A 22,597-nucleotide genomic window follows, 5' to 3' on the forward strand; every position below is an offset into this window, starting at 1 on the left:
TACTTCGGTCGCTCCACTTGCTCCTAGTCTCCAGTACTTGGGGCAGTTACCCTCTTCCGACATCAACACTCCAATCACAGCACAAGACATTGAACTTTGGTCAAAATGCAAGAGAGCCCCTGGTCATGAAAGGTCTCTGTTGGATTCCTTTCATGTTAATTTCTTAAATATGTTGTCATTTACGGCATGAATTCCTCTTATAAATTTACTGTGGTGTTTCTGACTATCTGGGAGGAGACTGAGCAGTGAAACATATTACTTTTACACATAAACAAGAACGATCTGTCACACTACTACACTTTGAAACACAGTTTATATGTAATTCACGTCACACAGTCTCATACGGAACCTACATCCGCTTTCTTTTATATACTGTATATGATAAGATACTGTCATCCCCCTTCCCTTCTGTGTGAAAGGATGAATGAGCAAATGTATTTCTAGTTGCATGCTGGATGGTAGCAGACAAGCCTGTCTGCTAGAGAACAGTAGGACCAACGTCGGAACAGGTAGCTACGCTTTCTAAAAGCAAAGAGGTTTCTATCCTTAGTATGGTCCTGTCCATCCCTTGTCATGTTGGTATAGGAAGCTGCCTCTCTGGTCACTTCCGTTTGTATTGGTGAGCCACCCCTCAGGATGGGACCACGGCAGGCTGTCCCCGGCGAGCATCTGAAGTGGTAAGATCTCCGGCAAAGCGGTTGTCTGCTAAGTCCGTAGGACTATGGATTTCTTAAGTTCAGCCTAACTGAAAATTTAATCACCTTTATTTCAGGTTTAGATCTAAAATATCTTATGTTATCTTAAATTGCAACGCAGTGAAATTCGAGTGTGAAGTTTAGAATATCTTCCAGTAGCTGCTTTGTCACTACTTTGTGAGTAAAGTGGAACCACGTGTTGATCAGTAACTCTAACTAAGATCATCAATCTTAAATGCGAATGCTCGTGTGATTATTACGTCTCATCTTGACAATATTTCTCAATATAGCAACTTTACTTTATGTTCAACCCACGTGGGGTGTACTTTGTGAGACCAGTACCACGTGCTTATACAATTGTTTGACCCATCAGTTTAATAGTAAGACGATAGTAACCAGTTCGAGGTTTTTCTTTTCTAAATTCCGTTTCGATGTAATTTATTTTCATTATCAAAATTATTGTGGAGTTACGCTCTTTGTGTAAACCAAGTTGACCACGTGTAGCATGTGGTGTAATCATCAAAGCAGCCCTCAGCTACTCTTTTCGGGAAGGTTTCACAGAGAGTTAGTATGAATTTAGTATACCAGTGTGTGGTAATTTCATGACGGACAGGATTGCGCTATGAACGTAATTTCTTTGGGTGAAAATTGAATCGGTTGGTTGTGGTTAATTTCCTCTTGCATATGTTTCAACGTTCTTCGTGTTTTATTTTATGAATGCAGTGTTGTATGTAGTTTCCCAATCTTGGCTCCCTATTTTCTGTGTTCCATAAGATTACAAACTCACATTTCCACAATCCTAAATAAGGCACAGCTTAGTTATGATTCAAGTTTAATATGCTGAAATTTCAATGATCAATATTAAAATAAATTTCCAAATGTAAACTGATTTATTTGTTTTTATTTATTTTCCCTTATATATATATATATATATATATATATATATATATATATATATATATATATATATATATATATATATATATATAATCACCAGTTGTCGTATGACTATTAAAAGATTATAATTAATGATAGTCTGGTTGGGAATTTGGTAAGCTAGACTGGATACCTGGTGAAACAGTTGCTCAGTAATGCAAGGTTAACTTCCCCAGACACCTCACAGCTTTTAAACCACTATTATTGTTTATCAGCACCGCTTACACCTCAAATTAAGCAACAACATTACACATGGCGACCCTGTTCTGTGATTCCGCTAAACTCTGGAATCTCTGAGACGTTAGATTGCGAGCGTTGTATAATCTTAATTTTTTTTCTCTACAGCGCTCAAACAACTTCTGCGTTGTTTCTGAGCAGACTTTCAAAAGGTTCACGGCGTTGTTGAGCGGCGTTGTGTTGTATGTCTTGTTTTGTTTCCTATATTTGTTTGTTTTATATGTATGTATTTTTTTTCTCGCATGTAAATTGCACTGACTTCGATCAAAGATATAAATTTGTTTGCGTGTGAAAAAGTGCGTTCTAGGTTGGGTAGCTTTCGTGACTGTCGTAATTTTTGGGAGATGCGTTTATTCTGATTAGTGTGTTGCGTACCGGGTATAAATTGAACTAATGCAGACACGTAACCAGGCTAAAAGTAGGCGGTCCAACAACTTAAGCAACATGGACCAAGGGGGTAATTTGATTTCGAATATTAACGCGTCGGACGGTTCCGAAAATGCATTGGGGAATACTTCAGAGGAAATGCAAAACAGGACGAACGGGCTCACATCAGAGCCAGAAATTGCCTCCAACAAACCAAATTGATTTGGAAGAACTCATGAAAGCCTTATTGCAACAAAATAAAGAATACGCAGAGAAATCTGAAAAATCGATCCGAGAGCTAGGCGATCAAATGACGCAGAAATCAGAAAAATCGTTCCGAGAAGAAAAAGAATCACCCGAAAAATCGATCCGAGAGCTAGGCGAACAAATGACGCAGAAATCTGAAAAATCGATCCTAGAGCTAGGCTATCAAATGACGCAGAAATCAGAAAAATCGTTCCGAGAACAAAAAGAATCATCCGAAAAATCGATCCGAGAACTAGGCGAACAAATGACGGAGAAATCTGAAAAATCGATCCGCGAGCTAGGCGAACAAATAGACGAAAAACTAATCCAGCAGACAAATAAAGTCGACAAGTCGATGCAGAGAGTGTCCGATGATATCTCACACAGAATAAGCAATCTGGCAAGTGAAATAAAAAGTGATATTCCAGAATGAGATTTTCACTCTGCAGCGGAGTGTGCGCTGATATGAAACTTCCTGGCAGATTAAAACTGTGTGCCCGACCGAGACTCGAACTCGGGACCTTTGCCTTTCGTGGGCAAGCGCTCTACCAACTGAGCTACCGAAGCACGACTCACGCCCGGAACTCACAGCTTTACTTCTGCCAGTATCTCGTCTCCTACCTTTCAAACTTTACAGAAGCTCTCCTGCGAACCTTGCAGAACTAGCACTCCTGAAAGAAAGGATATAGCGGAGACATGGCTTAGCCACAGCCTGGGGGATGTTTCCAGAATGAGATTTTCACTCTGCAGCGGAGTGTGCGCTGATATGAAACTTCCTGGCAGATTAAAACTGTGTGCCCGACCGAGACTCGAACTCGGGACCTTTGTCTTTCGCGGGCAAGCGCTCTACCAACTGAGCTACCGAAGCACGACTCACGCCCGGTACTCACAGCTTTACTTCTGCCAGTATCTCGTCTCCTACCTTCCAAACTTTACAGAAGCTCTCCTGCCAACCTTGCAGAACTAGCACTCCTGAAAGAAAGGATATAGCGGAGACATGGCTTCATATCAGCGCACACTCCGCTGCAGAGTGAAAATCTCATTCTGGAAACATCCCCCAGGCTGTGGCTAAGCCATGTCTCCGCTATATCCTTTCTTTCAGGAGTGCTAGTTCTGCAAGGATCGCAGGAGAGCTTCTGTAAAGTTTGGAAGGTAGGAGACGAGATTCTGGCAGAAGTACAGCTGTGAGTACCGGGCGTGAGTCGTGCTTCGGTAGCTCAGTTGGTAGAGCGCTTGCCCGCAAAAGGCAAAGGACCCGAGTTCGAGTCTCGGTCGGGCACACAGTTTTAATTTGCCAGGAAGTTTCAAAAGTGATATTATGAAAGAATTAGGCCGTACATTTGAACAAATCGATGATCGTCTGCAAGCCTTAGAACAGGGCATGCGGAGTCGCGATGCTGAATCGAAAGAGCGCGAAGAACAGCTACTTAGGAATTTCCAAGCGCTGAGAGAAGAATGCCAAAGGGAACGCCAGCAGGTAATCTCGAGGGTCCAAGAGGCGGAAACGCTTTGTCCCACGTCCGTTGGCAACACTGTAGCGGACAACAGTCAAGCGATTCATGCACTCGAACAGCAAGTAGAACAATTGAAGCAGACTGGGGCGGAGGACAACAGACAAATACATGATAAAATTGCGGTATTAGCGGACATCGTAGGCACGGAGGGTCCAAGAGGCGGAAACGCTTTGTCCCACGTCCATTGGCAACACAGTAGCGGACAACAGTCAAGAGATTCATGCACTCGAACAGCAAGTAGAACAATTGAAGCAGACTGGGGCGGAGGACAACAGACAAATACATGATAAAATTGCGGTATTAGCTGACATCGTAGGCACGATAAAGGTGACGGAAAGCGAGAACAATACTACACCGGTAGCGGTCGCAGAGACCGAAGAAGTGCGTTCGCTTTTTAGATTTCAGAAGGGACAGTTCGAAGTGAACAGGCGGCACAAATCTGTAACAGGCGAATTACAAGAACGCGTGGCGCATCTGGAAAACCGCATGGCGTGTGATTCCGAACTCGCCAATAGCACTAAAAATAGCCGTGCGAACAGTGCAGAGAGGGACTCAGGCCACGAGGAAGATTTTGACGACAGGGAAGAATGTATTTTGAGGGGCAGACATGAGAAAAATAGAAACATACAAGGGCCTCGCCGGGAGGAAATGCGGGGATTTGATTTCAAACATTTCCTTCCAGTGAGAAAGTTTGAGATATTTCGAAATGCGCAAAAAGGAATACATCCACGAGCATGGCTCGAGCAATTTGAGTTCGGTCTTCCCCCGACTGGGCAAGTTCACATAAGATTGAATATATGTGTGGCTATTTGGAAGGCGAACCGGCGATTCGCATGAGGTCGGCAGTGCGTCACTGCAACTCCACTTGGGAGTTTCTACAAGCCTTTCTGTCCGCCTATTGGTCGGAAGCGGCACAAGATAGGGTCAAGCATGGCATAATTATGCTGCGAAATTTGAACCAGTCTGGTTTCGGCAGCCCAACACGCCTATTCGACCACATGCTGCAGGCAAATCAATTTCTATACCACCCATACGGGCCTGCGGAACTAATTAGGATATGCATCACCAAATTTCCGATGCACTTGCGCCACTTCATTCTTGTGGGACGACGCAAAGAGGACGTGGAAACGTTTAAGACACTTCTCCAAGAGTTGGAATATAATACAGCAGAATGCCCGCCTAATCAGGCACAAAGGTATTACGGGGCACAGCAGTGCGAACACAGTCGTGGCCGTAGTACTAATCAACGGCGTGACTGGTCGTCGCGACGCGAACGGAACAATAATCGGGACCGGCCGTATAGAAACTGGGGTAACAGTCGCGAACACAGGTGGAACAACGGAAATGATCGAGGACGTGGACAAGATCGTGAACGCTACAGGTACGGCGACCAGAATTGATACTACGATGAATATGGTGGGAATAGGACTGTACGCGGAGCACCTCATGATGTTGAAATTCGGCCGGCCAACCCTAGACATAATCCAGCAAATGGAAATGAACGAAACCGGCAATGACAAACGATCAGCCCAGAAGGCGCCTAGTCGGAACAAATGAGCGACATGGCAAATGAGTAGAAAGAACAGTGAGGAGTAAAGAGGATGGTGAAGAGAAACAATTGATTAGTTTACATTTGTGATAAATGCATTTTGAATAATATGTTGGTAAAAATAATGATAAAGATGTTTCTATGTGATTGATTGAAGTGATGTTGTTAATTTTTTTCTTTCCTTGTGCAATTAGGATTTAGGTTGGTTCAAATGTGAAGATAAAAGGTTTCTTTGTGAATGAGTGAAATGCTGTTTATCGTTTTTTTTGTCGCTGCTGAGAGAAGCAAGATCTGTGTTGAATTAGTGCAAAACTCAGGGGAATATCAGATCTGTGGGTATTATGGGTCTGGCAAACTCAGGTCCCCAGCTGTTAGTAGCCTTGTTTCCGATTTTCTGCTTTCAGTGCTACTATCTATCTATTACTGTTCTATATCTGTCAGTATAAATGAGGATCTCTTACTATAGTATGCGTGCTGCATGAATATTTTAAGATAGGAGAACTCTGAGAAAGGAATGAGTAAGTTTGGAATCTTGAAAACAGGATGCGATAATACGATTGTTTAACCAATGGCTTCCCAATATACGCTAATATGTTAATATTGATGATATATGTCTTTTTTGTTCTTTATAGCTGATTACATAAAAGGCTGTCTGTGGATTTCGTAAGTAGATTGATTCCCTTCAAGGTGAAAGAAGAATTGCGGTTTGTGTAATTTTCGTGGCCCTGAAATATTATTGTGGTAGTCAAATACGAGCAGTTTTTCAGCAAATGGAGAATGGAACAGAAATATGGATCCTTTTTGTAGTCTTGACTGATGTTGAGCCAGAGCCTGCAAAATTATTCTGCGTTAATACTTGTCCTAGAAAAGCGACGTTTATGTGTTTTGCTGATGCGAGCATTACAGCTTACTGTTTTCGCTGGTGCAGGATGCACTGCAGCCTATATGATTTGTACTGAGGAAATTTCCCTCTTGAAGGTAGAGGAAGATTAAATAATTTTGATTATGGGACCGGAGGAACGCTTGGTTTAAGGTAATAAGGATGAAGCAAAACATTTGTCATTTAAACTACAGGAGGATTCGGATCTTTTGTGTCTGTTGTAAGTTCAATATGTTAAGATGAAACTGTTTTACAGAATAGAGGAGACCACAATTTTGCCATTCATGAGAAATGAATCCAGAATAACCACCACAGGCGAAATAACTGATTTGGAAGCGAAAGGTAACTTAAAGAAGGAACGAAATTGGAGCAAAATGGGTAAGAAAATGTAATATAACCTGTAGGATAAAAAAAAATTACCCTTCTCAGAGTCATCTGAGTGATTAATTCTTGTGATAACGTAACTTTAGATGAAATTGTCTTACTGTTTTGTGTGTAAACATATGAGTATGATAAATGTATAATTGCGAGTCTTTTTTCAGGTGTGTGAACTGGTATAAATGTTTTGACGTTTAAATAACCATTGTTCTTTCTACTATGTATGTTTAAGGAACGTTTCTCCATATTTATCATGTGACAAGACGTATGCCGTGAGCGTCAAGAAGAGGACGAATTGGAACAATGTTGTAGTGGTATAAACGCTGTGTTGAAGTAGCATTGAAGTAGCTTGTTGGATTAACTAGTAGTGGATTGAAGTAGAATTTTGAGTAATACATGTTTATGGGTAGTTAGTTTGCAGTATAGACAACAGGTGTGCATGTGTGTGTGTGTGTGTGTGTGTGTAAATAACATGTGAACCCTATGCTGTCCTGACCTATACTTGCACAAGGCATAATCATTTTCATTTTAGTGAATTAACAAGTAGCATTTGATTTATTAAAACGCAAGTGAATCACATTAGTGATGTGGATTTAGATATTATATTGTCAGTTCATTTAATTTGTATTTTTATACTGTCAAGTCTTTTCACTTTTATTTTTTATATTGTCAAGTCATTTAACTTTTATTTTTATATTGTAGATTCATCAAACTTTTTTATTTTAAAAAAAATTAAGTCTCACTTTTGTTCTTAAAAATTGTGAAAGAAAATACTAAGTGGTATTATGTGTGACATTTTGTAATCACACAACTATGATGAACAATTTCTGTGAATGCAGTTGAGAACGTGAAAGCGAACCGGCTAAACTCTTGCGAGACAGCGGGAGCAGCCGCACTGGTTGTAAACAGGTGGGTTTCCCAGCAGGACACACTGTCAACCGGGCCACTTCGGGAGCGTGGTCACAACAAAAGAAGGGCATGGGACAAACACTTTCCCTTGCGCCCGGAGCTAATGGCCGGCCGCACCCAGGCGACCCTCCATGGAGGCGATGACCTGAGATGGCCGAGCGGACCACCGCGTGGAAATCCATCTGCTGGCAATGCACGACACGCACGCGACCGTGACGAGACGGCCGCAGTGAAACGACAAAAGACAGGGGATAAAGGTCGTGGAGCCTTTTGACAGGTACTGTCCAGAGAAACTTGCAGACGTCAGCGACGCCTATCGACATTTCCTGACGGATGCCTACTGTCAAACGACAGTAAATCATGGTTCGATGTTCTCTGGTCGCTAAGGGTGGCACAAAGAAGAGCCATTAAGTGTCATCCTTGCCCAGGAATATCAAACCGGCGAGCCAATTGAGGATAACTCAAGAATGTAACAAGGGGTGTGGAGCCTTTTGACACGTACTGTCCAGAGAAATTGGCAGACTTCAACGACGCCTATCAACATTTCCTGGCGGATGACCACTGTCAAGCAACAGTAAACCATAGTTCGATGTTCTCTGGTAGCTAAGGGTGGCACGAAGAAGAGCCATTAAGTGTCATCCTTGCCCAGGAATATCAACCTGGCGTGTCAAACGAGGATACCACACGAATTTGACAACACAAACATAGAACCAAATCGAGATGTACGTGACACGGGCCACCAAGAGAAACTTCATGAGAGGACAGAGACGGCGGGATTGCACGCAACAGATGGACAAAAATCCCTACTGACAGCTGCGGCGACGAAACCCCCTCCTATATTGTGCCACGGAACAGTGGAACTACTGAGTGTGTCAGTGAACAGTGATTATATGGTTCTTAGTCCAATGCATATACGTGTGTTTCTGTCAGAGAAACTCTGACTCGTGTGTTTTGTAGGAGTTCGATTTATTGGTGTTTATTAGACTGACTCTTGTATTTTGCAGGTGTTCTATTTTTGTTTTTTTTAGACTTTGACTCTTGTATTTTGCAGGTGTTTTATTTATTGGTGTTTTTTTAGACGTTGACTATTGTACTTTCAGAGCTGTTTTATTTCTCAATGTTTGTTTGTGTGTGTTGTATTAGATTTGTGATATTTTGTTTCGTAAATTCGTTCCTGTGGCATTGCTTCGTTTATGAGTCAGATAGCTATTCATGCTCATTGGACAGTGATCGATTAGCCTTTGCATGGGGCATATTTATAGTGAGGAACCCCTAAAGGGTAACAATCACATAATTAATTGTAGTTTCAGTATAATGACACAGTCATCATTGTTTGCTAACTAACTGAAATATAGTAGAGTGATTAAATTATTGCCACAAAGTTATTTTAATTCTACAAATTATTAGTTTTATAAGATATAGAATTTTTTGCGATAACCACTTTGTAAAACATGTTTTTTCTCTTATCTTTTTTTTTTGCTTTTGTGGATTGTGCATTGTAATGTTCTCCTTTTTAATACTGATGTTATTTTCATGTTATTTTTTGATTGCTGTGGCACCTTTGCTATTTTCATAAATTTTACTTGTCAATAAACAGTCATAAATTTTCCTGTGATCAGTTGGCTCTTGCAATGAGCAAATACTGGTGAACTCCATAAGAGTAACAACCAGAAATTGTTTTCATATTAATGAGACAGGAACCATTGTTTTTACTTGCTGACCGAATTAGGTCTACACTATCTTTTAAATAGGTGTCACAGAGTGTTTTTTTCTCTTTGAAATTGGTAGATTCTAAAGATGTGTGGAAATTATTGTGTTTTAGCAAGTATCTGGTGACCTTTTGCCTTTTCTTTACATTTTTGATTTAAGTTGGGTGTGAGAAGCCTGCTTGGGAATGTCGTAGCATGGCCAGAAAATTCCCTGCACGGTCTTTTCCCGGAGCGTTGGGGTTATGAAAGGTCTCTGTCGGATTTCTTTTATGTTAATTTATTAAATATGTTGTCATTTACGGCATAAATTCCTCTTCTTAATTTACTGTGGTGTTTCTGACTATCTGGGAGGAGACTGAGCAGTGAAACATATTACTTTTACACATAAACAAGAACGATCTGTCACACTACTACACTTTGAAACACAGTTTATATGTAATTCACGTCACACAGTCTCATACGGAACCTACATCCGCTTTCTTTTGTATACTGTATATGATAAGATACTGTCATCCCCCTTCCCTTCTGTGTGAAAGGATGAATGAGCAAATGTATTTCTAGTTGCATGCTGGATGGTAGCAGACAAGCCTGTCTGCTAGAGAACAGTAGGACCAACGTCGGAACAGGTAGCTACGCATTCTAAATGCAAAGAGGTTTCTATCCTTAGTATGGTCCTGTCCATCCCTTGTCATGTTGGTATAGGAAGCTGCCTCTCTGGTCACTTCCGTTTGTATTGGTGAGCCACCCCTCAGGATGGGACCACGGCAGTCTGTCCCCGGCGAGCATCTGAAGTGGTAAGATCTCCGGCTAAACGCGTGTCTGCTAAGTCCGTAGGACTATGGATTTCTTAAGTTCAGCCTAACTGAAAATTTAATCACCTTTATTTCAGGTTTAGATCTAAAATATCTTGTGTCATGGCGGCTGGAGTGTAACACGTGTTAAGTTCGGCTCGCGAAATTTAGTTGAATTCGAAGGTGTTCTCGCAGGTGGTGTTGTCTAGTACAAGTGGAAATCGTGTAAACAACAGTGTTCTGTGCAGTAGTGCTATTTTTTTTCTGTGCTCCGCCAATATCTTCGAGAAAATGGTAAACATAAGAGTCAACAGCAGCGCGTCCAGCAGCGGGGAAGCAGCAGGTGTGGCGGGTCTGCTCTTGGCGGAAGGTGCGGCCGCGGCTCCCGGTATAGCGGAGCTGGTCCACTCTGAGGTAAACGCTGCGCTTCGCGATAGAAACAATCTCGATCTGATAGCAGGCACTATATCAGATACTGTAACGGCAGCAGTATTGGCCAAAATGCGTGAAACTGTTGAGGCCAATACTGCCGAAATTACAGCACTAAAAAAGTCTGTGTCTGAATACGAGAAAAAGGCACGAGAGTTGGAAGTGAAACTACCTGCCGCAACAGACGAGTTAGAACAGTACCAAAGGCGAAATAGTCTACGACTGTTTGGAGTAGCAGAAAATAAGGAAGAAGACACAGACAACCTGCTTATACAGGTTGTGCGTGAAAAAGTAGGCATTGAAGTGACCAAGGCAGACATTGACAGGGACGAAAACTACCAGGTGCTACCAAACCTCGTCCAATAATAATTAAATTTGTCTCATACCGAAAAAGGGCAGAGATCTTTACCCAGAAGAGGAGGTTAGCAAGGACAGGGCTTACAATAAGGGAAGATCTGACACACGAATGGCTAAAGATTTTAAACAGTGCCATATCCCATTTCGGTCTTCAGAATGTGTGGACTCAGGATGGCAGAGTAATCATTAAGACAGCAGCTGGAAAGAAGACAGTCACAAACATGACAGAACTGAGTAGTATTAAGTGAAGCTACTCGAGCCAAAAATGCAAACTTAACACCATTTGCAAATTGTAGCAGCCCTATACTCAGATATAGACTTTTAATTGTATTAACTTTTTAATTATACCCATATTTGTACCTTCAACTAATTGTTTTTGTAACTGTATTAACTTTTTACTATTTTCTGTGTCTGTAGCTCTAACCATTACTTAATTTTAGTTACTGCTAATACTTTTTTTCATTTTCTCAGTTTATTCTCTTCCATTCTGTAATAGTTCTATTGCAATTATTAGTCTCTCCTTTAATTCATTAATCACCCATCTCTTCGGTTTAAATTGTTCATAACAAAAATCACTATCAGTATCACTTTATCAAATTTCAATCTAATTGTAGCTTCCTACGATAATCTCCACCAGTATCACTTTAGTAAATTTCAATTTAATTTTAGCTTCCTACGATAATCTATTAATTATTAAGCTTACTTCTCTCTGCTGGCAGCATCGACCTTTTAAATCACTCCCCTTTCCCTTATTTCCACCCTAAGCTGTTTCAAATACGCTAATTACATTTCTCCTCTTACGACATAGGATACACAGTGACACACAGCCGTCACTATTTTGGTCATATTCTCCTTGCACCGAATACCACTAATCCATTTTCTATACTCCCGCAACCTCAAGAAATCTCTTGCAGTCGCCTTTCTTTCGGCACTCACAGAGTCACAAACAGGGCGCGCAAAATCTCGGACACCCCTGATTTATGTCACCTGGCGGAAGCAGCGGCCAGTGCCCCTCGCAGCAGGTAGTGCCTAACAAAGGGACAAACCAGTCTGCGACCCTACTCCAGGCTGCTCAGCAGAACGCGTCAGAGCTTTTAGCAGCTCACTGCAACATCCAGTCTTTACCTGCACATTATGAAGAACTTAGCCTCCTCTTCAACCAACTAAACTACCACGTAATCCTCTTATCCAAAACGTGGTTGAAACCACACATATCCTCTGCATCTATTCATCTCCCAGGGTACACATTTCTTACGGCAGACAGATCAAAAAAGCGAGGTGGCGGGGTCGGCGCGTGTATACGAACAGATCTCAAAGCGAAAGTCTTATGTACGTCAAATCCTGCTGAAGAAAAAGAGGCAGAATTCATGTTCATTGAAATAAATATACAAAGTCGGAAATTCTTGACTGGCGTCGTGTACAAGCCGCCAAAAATAAGCTCAATGAGTTCCTTCCAGTCGGAATTACATTCACTTCAGTGTCAATACGATCATGTCATCGTAATGGGTGACTTGACATAGACCTGCTAAGAGACACTCCCTCCGCAATAAACGTAAGAAGACTGTTTAGTTGCAATAGCATGAACATTCTTCCATTACAACCTACACACCATACGGCGCACAGTCATACTCTTATAGACGTAATCGCAACGAAACAGACTGACAAAGTAAGAGATGTTGGTCAAACATCCGCCCCTGGCCTCTCAGCACATGATGTAATATTCCTGGCCTACTCTGTGCAGCCCCCAAGGATCAAATCGCGTTACATAACTTGTAGGAACATGAAACGTATTGACTTTGACACTCTAACAGCCGATTCCTCAGAAATCTCATGGCATCAAATAATCAGAGAACCTACAATCGACGGCAAAATTAATGAACTTGGTGATAAACTCACTGCCCTCTATGACAAACATGCACCTGTGCGCACAATCCGTGTAAGAAAATCTCCAGCTCCATGGCTGACAGCTGAATTACGTCAAATGATGACTAATAGGGATGCTGCCCACAGGCGTTTCAAGGCAGATCCGAAACCCGAGCGTTTCGAAGAATATAGAAAGCTACGGAACAGAGTGAAACAATGCATTCGCAATGCTAAAATCAGGCACGCTCGCTCCCTTGTATGCAGCGATCTGACGCCCACGACTCTATGGAACAATCTCCGTAGCTCGGGGGTTGGAAAGGCAAAATCGGAAACTACTTTTCATGTGTCAGCTAACGAATTAAATGAATTCTTCTCTGCACCTCTGAATACCCGCACGGCTGATAATTACCGTCCACAAGAATCCCCAAACAGGATAACTAACAACGATACCTTCCATCTAAAACATGTAACAACAAATACGGCAAGAAAAGCAATAATGAGAATCTCTTCTGATGCAATAGGCAACGACAGTATCGGTATAACCATGATTAAGAATGTTGCCGATATCTTAGTACCTGTCTTAACTGACATATTTAATTTTTCCCTCGTGAACGAAATATACCCCACTGCATGGAAAAGAAGCATAATTCGACCCATCCCTAAGATCGAAAACCCGCAACTGCCTAGTGATTACCGACCAATTAGCATACTGCCTGCTGTTTCCAAAGCACTTGAATATATTGTTCATGACCAAATCACTGAACACTTGCATGAATTCAGCCTATATGACAAATTTCAATTAGGTTTCCGTAAACATCACAGCACAAACACTGCTCTAATTAAAGTAACTGATGACCTGAAACATGCCATCGACAATCGAAAGGCAACAATATTGACGCTACTTGACTTCAGCAAAGCTTTCGACACTGTTAACTTTGACATATTGCTCAGAAAAATGCAACAGCTTAATTTCTCTGATAGTGCAATGAGATGGTTTGAAAGCTACTTAAAAGACAGACAGCAATGTGTTGTCTGCGTAAATGAAAAATCTTCCTGGAAACATGTTTCCTCAGGAGTGCCACAAGGATCAGTCTTAGGACCACTTTTGCTTTCTTTATATGTCAACGATATTTCGTCGGTTCTGTCCTCCTGTAAATATCATTTCTATGCCGACGACCTCCAGCTCTACCTAAGCGTCAGACTTGAAGATGTAAACACTGCAATCGCTCAGATGAATGATGATCTGTCTTCAGTAGTGACATGGGCGAAAAACCTGGGGCTTAAACTAAATGCAAAAAAGACGCAAGTAATCTTAATAGCCCATCAGAAATTAATAAGTTCAGATTTCCGCGAACGGCTACCTCCTATTCTGCTCGACAGTACTCCAATACCATATCAGAAAACAGTGAAGAACTTGGGTGTAACTTTGGATGAGCATCTCAACTGGGCGGAGAATACAGTCGCAGTGTGCCGAAAGACGTCTGCTTGTCTCTATGCTCTCAAAAAGTTTCGGAACATGTTTCCACAGGACTTGAAACGCCAGCTCGTGCAAGCAGTCGTTCTACCGAACCTCCACTATTGTGACGTGATTCAACAAGGCATGAGTAGTGAAAACAAAAGACGGCTAGAGCTAACCATGAATGCCTGTGTGCGTTACACCTGCAACATTCGCCGATATGATCATGTTAGTGCTTCATACTCCGAGCTAGGGTGGCTGCGGCCGGACAAATTGCGTGACTACCACATTCTATGTCTACTTCACCGACTCCTCGTCGCGCAAGCACCCCAGTACCTTGCTTCAGAGATTAAAAACCTGTCATGCCATCATAATCGAAACACGAGGTCACTCTTATTTGGTATCCTAACTGTGCCCACTCATAAAACAAAAACTTTTGCAAACTCGTTCTCAGTTGCCGCTGTCCGCCTTTTGGAACGAATTGCCCCTTACCTTGCGCAAAATTCAATCTCCTGCTGCTTTCAAGAAGAAGCTGAAGCATTTCCTACTATCATCCTCATAAAGTTCTCCACAAAATTAATGTACAAGGCCAATCCTCTCATCTGTCAAATAGCAAAGCTAGCGTATCCTATCTTGCTCCTGAGATGCCTTCCTCTTCATCTATCTCTATTAGCCACGCAATCTTCTTTTCCTTTATATTTCCTTAATTATGTTTCATCATGTCTCTCTATTCTTCTCCTCCCTTCACCATGAGTCTCCCTCATACTCCCTGCTGCCAGAACTCCTATATAAAATCTGTCTCTTCAATAATGTCTAATTATAACAGTACTTATGATCTACGAATATAAACTCTATATGTATGTATTTTTCCAGGTGTACCTTTCTAATTGTTTATTTCACTTTTTGTACTAGATGTAGTTTAACATGCCTACTAAAACATATGAATGTAAAATAAGTAGAATGCCTGGTTAGATGTAAGAGAGGGCCTCATGGCCCTAATCTTGCCAGGTTAAATAAATCAATAAATAAATAAATAAATTGCAACGCCGTGAAATTCGAGTGTGAAGTTTAGAATATCTTCCAGTAGCTGCTTTGTCACTACTTTGTGAGTAAAGTGGAACCACATGTTGATCAGTAACTCTAACTAAGATCATCAATCTTAAATGCGAATGCTCGTGTGATTATTACGTCTCATTTTGACAATATTTCTCAATATAGCAACTTTTCTTTATGTTCAACCCACGTGGGATGTACTTTGTGAGACCAGTACCACGTGCTTATACAATTGTTTGACCCATCAGTTTAATAGTAAGACGATAGTAACCAGTTCGAGGTTTTTCTTTTCTAAATTCCGTTTCGATGTAATTTATTTTCATTATCAAAATTATTGTGGAGTTACGCTCTTTGTGTAAACCAAGTTGACCACGTGTAGCATGTGGTGTAATCATCAAAGCAGCCCTCAGCTACTCTTTTCGGGAAGGTTTCACAGAGAGTTAGTATGAATTTAGTATACCAGTGTGTGGTAATTTCATGACGGACAGGATTGCGCTATGAACGTAATTTCTTTGGGTGAAAATTGAATCGGTTGGTTGTGGTTAATTTCCTCTTGCATATGTTTCAACGTTCTTCGTGTTTTATTTTATGAATGCAGTGTTGTATGTAGTTTCCCAATCTTGGCTCCCTATTTTATGTGTTCCGTAAGATTACAAACTCACATTTCCACAATCCTAAATAAGGCACAGCTTAGTTATGATTCAAGTTTAATATGCTGAAATTTCAATGATCAATGTTAAAATAAATTTCCAAATGTAAACTGATTTATTTCTTTTTATTTATTATATATATATATATATATATATATATATATATATATATATATATATATATGAAGGGCTCAGAGAGATATAGTCATAAGCCACAACTTTCACGAAATTGAGTTTTTCATGTTGCGGCATTCTTAAAAATGTCTTCTTCACAATGTGTTGAAAAAGTTCTGTGTTACTACAACAGATGGCAAGCTATGACAAAGTGCCGTTCTATGCTGTGCCATCTGGTGGTAGTTTCAGAAGATACATAGTCACAAGCCACGGCAAAATGGCAGGTCGGTCAGTAACGTCTGAAGCGGCTTCGGGTCTTCAACGCATATTTGACACAGACAGTAGTGGAAGTGAAGAGCTTTACCCTTTTGATCCTGACAGTGATGAATCTTGTCATCCATCGACCAGCAGTTCCAGCTCAGATGATGTTTCGGTGAGTATATAAAACGGTTTATTTCTGCTGATTAATTTCCTGTGGCTTGTGACTTTGTTTCTCTCAACATTGCCAACGCATTTGACAGCCATCCTGTGTGTTAATGATGAAACTTGATGGGCACATTTATATTACTGCTTAATGGTGCAATAATGTAGTTTCAAAGGCAAAAGATGTATAAAAAATATTTTCTCAATATGTGATTTTAGCGAAATTTAATGTTTTGTGTGGCTTTGTATCTCACGCAAATTCTTAGACTATTTTGCTCTTCATATTATAGCTTGAAATAAGTAGAATAAACGAAGAATCACCCGAAAAACCAAAGCCTTCACGGAAAATAAAACGAAATATTGATCAGTGGAAGAAAAATAAAGCAAAACGTCGACAAAATGCTGATCAGCAGTATAAGGCTTTAAAAACCAACAACACTGTTCAGGCTGCTACTATAGGAAGTCCTTGTACTTGTTTAAATAAATGCTTCACAAAACTGCTTGGAGAGGAAGAAAACATTTTTCATTCATTTTCGGACATATGTAACTTTAATGCCCAGAATTCTTAGCTGATGAGTTGTATGAAAATGGAACCGAAAAAGCGGAGGTTTGTTCACTATTTAAATACACAAGGTTTAATATTTTGTATATTTATTCCATTTTGTTATATCTGTCATAATTTCTGTCAAAGCTATCCAAAAAAGATTTCCAAGAAAATATCATCCATGGATATTACATTTTCTTATAATGCGAGGATATGCGGAATAGAAGTCATGATCAACAGGGAAACTTTCCTAAGGGTTCATGGCACGAAGAGTGAGGAATTTGCAACTTCAAATGAAGCAGGGATTTGAAGTGCCAAAAGAAGATGGAAGAGGTTTGTGTGTTACTCTGTGCTATAAGTTACGGATGTACTCAAACTGAGTACTATACAAATATTTCTATTAGGAAGAGGATATAAGCTCATCTTTTTTTTTCTTTCAGGAAAACGTGGAAACTACCCACATAAATTTCAAGACAAAGCTGTACGAAGTGTTACAGAATTTCTCAACGCCATACCGAAATATAACGGTCATTACAGTAGGCAACAGAACCCGAATACAGTGTATTTGGATGGTGATCTCACAACTGCTTCCTTATTTCGAGATAAATACTCAGAATACTGCAAGGAAAAGCAGGTTCCTGTAGTGTCTGAAAGTAAATTCGGAGAAATTTTCGTATCTGAATTTAACATTGGCTTCAAACTACCAAAAAGTGACACCTGTTCAAAATGTGATGGATTTCTAATTGTAACCCAGAATTATGCGCAGAAGAAGTCACAGAAAAGAAACAACAACATGAACTGCATCTCAAAAAGGCTGACAGAGGACAAAATATGATTGCGTCTTTAACTGCTCTGGCTAAAGAAAATTCGAGAGAGCATCATGTGATAGCAATGGACATGCAGCAAACGTTGCCCATGCCTGAACTAACAGTTAGTCCAGCATTTTACAAGAGGAAAATATGGACATACAACTATGGTATCCACGTTGTGGATCAAAGAAAGGTTATGTTTCTGTGTAGCGAGAAAGAAGGAGGACGGGGTTCAGATGAGGTTGGGAGCTGCTTATTGAAGTACTTGGAGATAACTAATCCTCAGACAAAACATCTCCACATAATCACAGACAACTGCAAGGGTGAGGCGAACTATTGGACTATTATTGCTTTGGAAAGGTCCCTTGTAGCTACCAAAAGATTTGATTCTGTCCAGTATTACTTCCCTGTGGTAGGTCACACCATGCTACCTTGCGATCGTGATTTTGGTCGCATTGAACGGTGTACAAGAAACAGACGTCCAATAGTGTACACTCCAGATGAATGGGCAGAAGTAATAAAATCTGCGAGTCCAAAACATTTCATTGTAACTAAAATGGAAAGAGAAGACTTCATAAGTTTGGAAACCCTGAAGACATTGATCTCAAAACGTACAGAATCCACGTCTGGAGGTCCCCACCATTTCCGTGAAGCCACTCAATTTATGTTTGAGTGTGAAGATTCCTTCAAGCTAAGTGTAGAGCACTCTTATTCAGACATAGGAGCTTTCATGTCAGTGGATATTCGTGTCAAAAAGAAAGGATGGCTAGTTGAACCAAATCCATATCAGCTGCCAATAAAGTACAGAAAGCCACTACCAATTAACCATAAAAAATTTATGATATACTGTCTCTTATGCCATACATACCTGCAGCAAATCAATATTTCTTTCGGTCATGTACTTGAAATAACGTGTACAATGATGAGATAGAGGAACTTCCTTGATGTAACTGTGTCAATGAAAAAGTAATTTATAAATATCAGGTACCTGATATGTATATATTAATGTGTAAAAATTATATATTCTGTTTGCTGTGTAAGAGTGGTTAAAATAAACCCTTAAAATTCATACTTTATGATTTAAACAATTTTTTGGAGATATAGTCATAAGCCACCGCTGACTACATCTTAATTAGAATCATTCTAAAAATAATATTGTATAGCACGCAAAGAGTTGACTATTTAACAACATGCTTCGCAAGTATTAAGCAAGTGTTTGCAGTAGAAATTAGGTTTCTATTTTGTATTAAACATTTTGAGACCTCCGTGGAACTTTAAACTCGCTGTATCTCAAAACTAGTTCGATGTGGCTTATGACTATATCTCTCCGACCCCTTCATATATATATATATATATATATATTATATATATATATATATATATATATATATATATATATATATATATATATATATATATATCACCGGTTGTCGTATGACTATTAAAAGACTATAATTAATGTTAGTCTGGTTGGGAATTTGGTAAGCTAGACTGGATACCTGGTGAAACAGTTGCTCAGTAATGCAAGGTTAACTTCCCCAGACAGCTCACAGATTTTAAACCGCTTTTATTGTTTATCAGCACCGCTTACACCTCAAATTAAAGTAACAACATCACAGACTGTGTCACCTACCACCACCCTAGAGAAAGCCCCTTCCCCTTCCTGACTGTCCTTGCCTATCTCTATAATGTCATCCTCTCTACAGGCTTCTATCCCGACCTGTGGAAGACTTCCTGCGTCCTCTTATTCCTCAAACCCAACAAACCTCCTTCCATCGCCTCTTCCTATCGTCCCATGTGCCTCACCTCTGTGTTCAGTAAGGAATTTGAATCCATCCTCTCCTGTTGTATCCATCAGCACCTTAATCAACACCACGTCCTCCCTCTTACCCAGTGTGGCTTACAAAGTTCCTTCTCCGCCGAAGACAAACTCCTTAACCTTGTCCACCTTCTCCCCCCCCCCCAGGTTAACTCCCGTCGCTCCGCCATTTTTGTTTACCTCGATCTCAAAAATGCCTACGACCGCTTATGCTACCCCTGCCTCCTCTTTTTATTCCAAACCTACGGCCTACCTATCAATTTTGTCTGACTGGTCGCCTCCTTTCTCTAATGCTGTGCTTCCTATGTCACCCTCCACAACACCAACTCCCGTACCTTTTAACCCACTGCTGGCGTCCCCCAGGGCTATGTCCTCTCCCCTCTCCTCTATCTCCTGTACACCACTGATATGCCCAAGCCACCCCCTCCTGTCTACCTCCTCTGATATGCTGATGACATCGCCTTCCTGGCTCCCTATCCTACCCTTCAACAGTCCCAACGCACCCTCCAAACCCACCTTGACCATTTCACCACTTGGTGTAACCAGTGGTTCCTTCGTATCAACCCCTCCAAAACTCAGGCAATCATCATAGGCTGCACCACCCACTCCTTCTGTCTCCACTATTTCTACCTCACCATTTATGGTCATCCCATCCAGCTCACCCAATACCCTGAGATTCCTTTGCCTCACCCTCAATTGTCACCTCAACTGGACCCCTCACCCTGTGACCATCCAGCAGAAAGCCCATTCCCTCCTCTGCCTCCTAAATCTCCTGTCTGGCCGGACATGGGGATGCATCCTTCCACTATCCTCCACCATCCTCCACACCTACAAATAGCTCATCCATCCTATCCTCTGTTATGCGAGCATTGCCTGGAACTCTGACCCCTCGCTTTTACAAGGCCTTCCAAATCCTCGAATGCCATGTGCACTGCCTTGCCTTCTGCATCTGCATCTGCCTTCCTTAACCCACACGAATCCTGTATGACCTCATCCCCTTCCCCCACCTCCTCCTTTTCCTCCAACATCTCCACATCCTTTACACTATCCACAGGCTTTATCCCCTCCCACCCCCTGGTTTCCTTCTTCCTCTCCCCCTCCCAACCATTGTCTCACCTCTATCGCTGTATCCCTTCCTCTCTCCACCTCCACACCCTCCACCTTTATCAGGGCAATTTCCAGCACTTCCCCCTCCTGGATGTTGAACTTCGCCATGACATCTACCCTTCCTTCCATCTGTAACCTGGCACTATCTCCCCCTCCCCTTTTTCCTCACCCTTCTTCTCCCAGAGCTGATTTTCCTCCTTCCCTCCCTCAGTCCCTGCATCCCCTCAGCTGTTTTCCTCTCCTGTCCCTTCCCTCCCCAGCCCTCCTTCGGTGAGCCCCCTTCATCCCCCTTTCTCTACCCTCCTTCTCGACTCCTTTTCTTTACTCCCTCCCCCCCTCGCCCCCCCCCCCCCCCCCAATCAGATCCTCCGAGGTTTGTATTCATTATCAAGTGTGCTGCATTCATGTTGTGTTCAGTGCCATTATACAGTGTCATCTAATGATTTGGTTTTAATTGTGTGCTCCACTTGTATATAGTGCATGCTTGTCCATGTGCTTTTTATCCTGTGGCAGTCTTTTACACTGTTTTTGCCTAGTGTGTTTTTTTAAGTGCACTTCAAATTGCCACCTGTGTTCTTTTAACTTTATGTCGACTTTTAACTGTCCTCCTTCGCATGACCCCATGTTAGTGCGTATTTTAACTCCCCTCATCTCCATTTTCAGTGTTTTTATGACCATTTTATCCCCATTTTTATGTAAGAATATACCCTTTCTGTATATTATAAAGCTGTTTGGCTGAAGAGTGGTGGACTGTACCGCTGATAGCCCTCTCCTGCCCATGTGGGGCAGGAGAATGAAATTACAATAAACAAAAGACAAATGCACCCTTGACTATCACCTCACCTGGACTCTCCATAACCTTACAATCCAACGCAAAGCCCACAACAGACACTGGCTCCTTAAACTCCTGTCTGACTGGACATGGGGTCTGCATCCTTCCACCAGCCTACACACCTACAAATCCTTGATCTACCCCATCATTTGTTATTCCAGTGTCACCTGGATTTCTGGCCCTCCCAGATTCTATACAGCTATCCAAATCCTTGAATGCCATGCGGTCCACCTCACCTTCCGTATTCACCTACTGTCCCCCACAAGGATTCTCTATGACCTCATCCCCTTCTCACACCACCTCCTTTTCCTCGAACACATTCACAACCTGTACCTCATCTGCAGACTCGTTCCTCCTCCCCTCCCACACCTCATCGTGTTTTTGTGTTCCTCCATCTTCACACCCGACACCTCCTTTCCCAATGCAACTTCCAGCACCTACCACTCCCAGACGATGAGCTTCACCCTGGTATCTACCCCTCCTACCAACAGTAACCCCATCTCTACCTCCTACGTTTCAGGGCTACCTCTCCCTTCCTCTTTCCTTCCCCTGAGCAGTTTTCCTCCCTTCTCCACACCCTCCCTTTCCAGCACACCCCTTCTGTGTCTCTGCATCCCCTCCTGTCTTGCCGTTCCTCTCGATCTCCCACGCCACCCGACTCCTTCCCCTTGGTGTGCTCCCTGACCCCACTTTGCCTTTTTCAGCCTACCTCCCTCCAGCCCCCTCCACAGCTACACCTTCCCCTCCTCTCTTTTTCCCTCCTCTCAGGCTTCCTCCCCCTCAGCAGGTCCCTCCCAGCGGCTTATATTCTTCGATGTGTGTATTCTGTCTTTTACAGTGGTTTTAGAGTGTCTTTGTTATGGCATGTTTCAATACTGTGGCCAACTTTTATCTTGTGCATGTGACTTTAGTGTCTCTTATGTGTTGAATC

General features: G+C 41.7%; 1 non-coding gene across 1 annotated transcript; it reads left to right on the top strand.

Moving 5' to 3' along the window:
- Positions 1-3,685: 3,685 nt before the first annotated feature.
- Positions 3,686-3,760, top strand: Trnal-caa (transfer RNA leucine (anticodon CAA)). Its single transcript has one exon. It is a non-coding gene; the product is annotated as a tRNA-Leu (tRNA).
- Positions 3,761-22,597: the final 18,837 nt, after the last annotated feature.

This window comes from Schistocerca nitens, chromosome 4, assembly GCF_023898315.1.
Source record: "Schistocerca nitens isolate TAMUIC-IGC-003100 chromosome 4, iqSchNite1.1, whole genome shotgun sequence".
NCBI lineage: Eukaryota > Metazoa > Arthropoda > Insecta > Orthoptera > Acrididae > Schistocerca > Schistocerca nitens.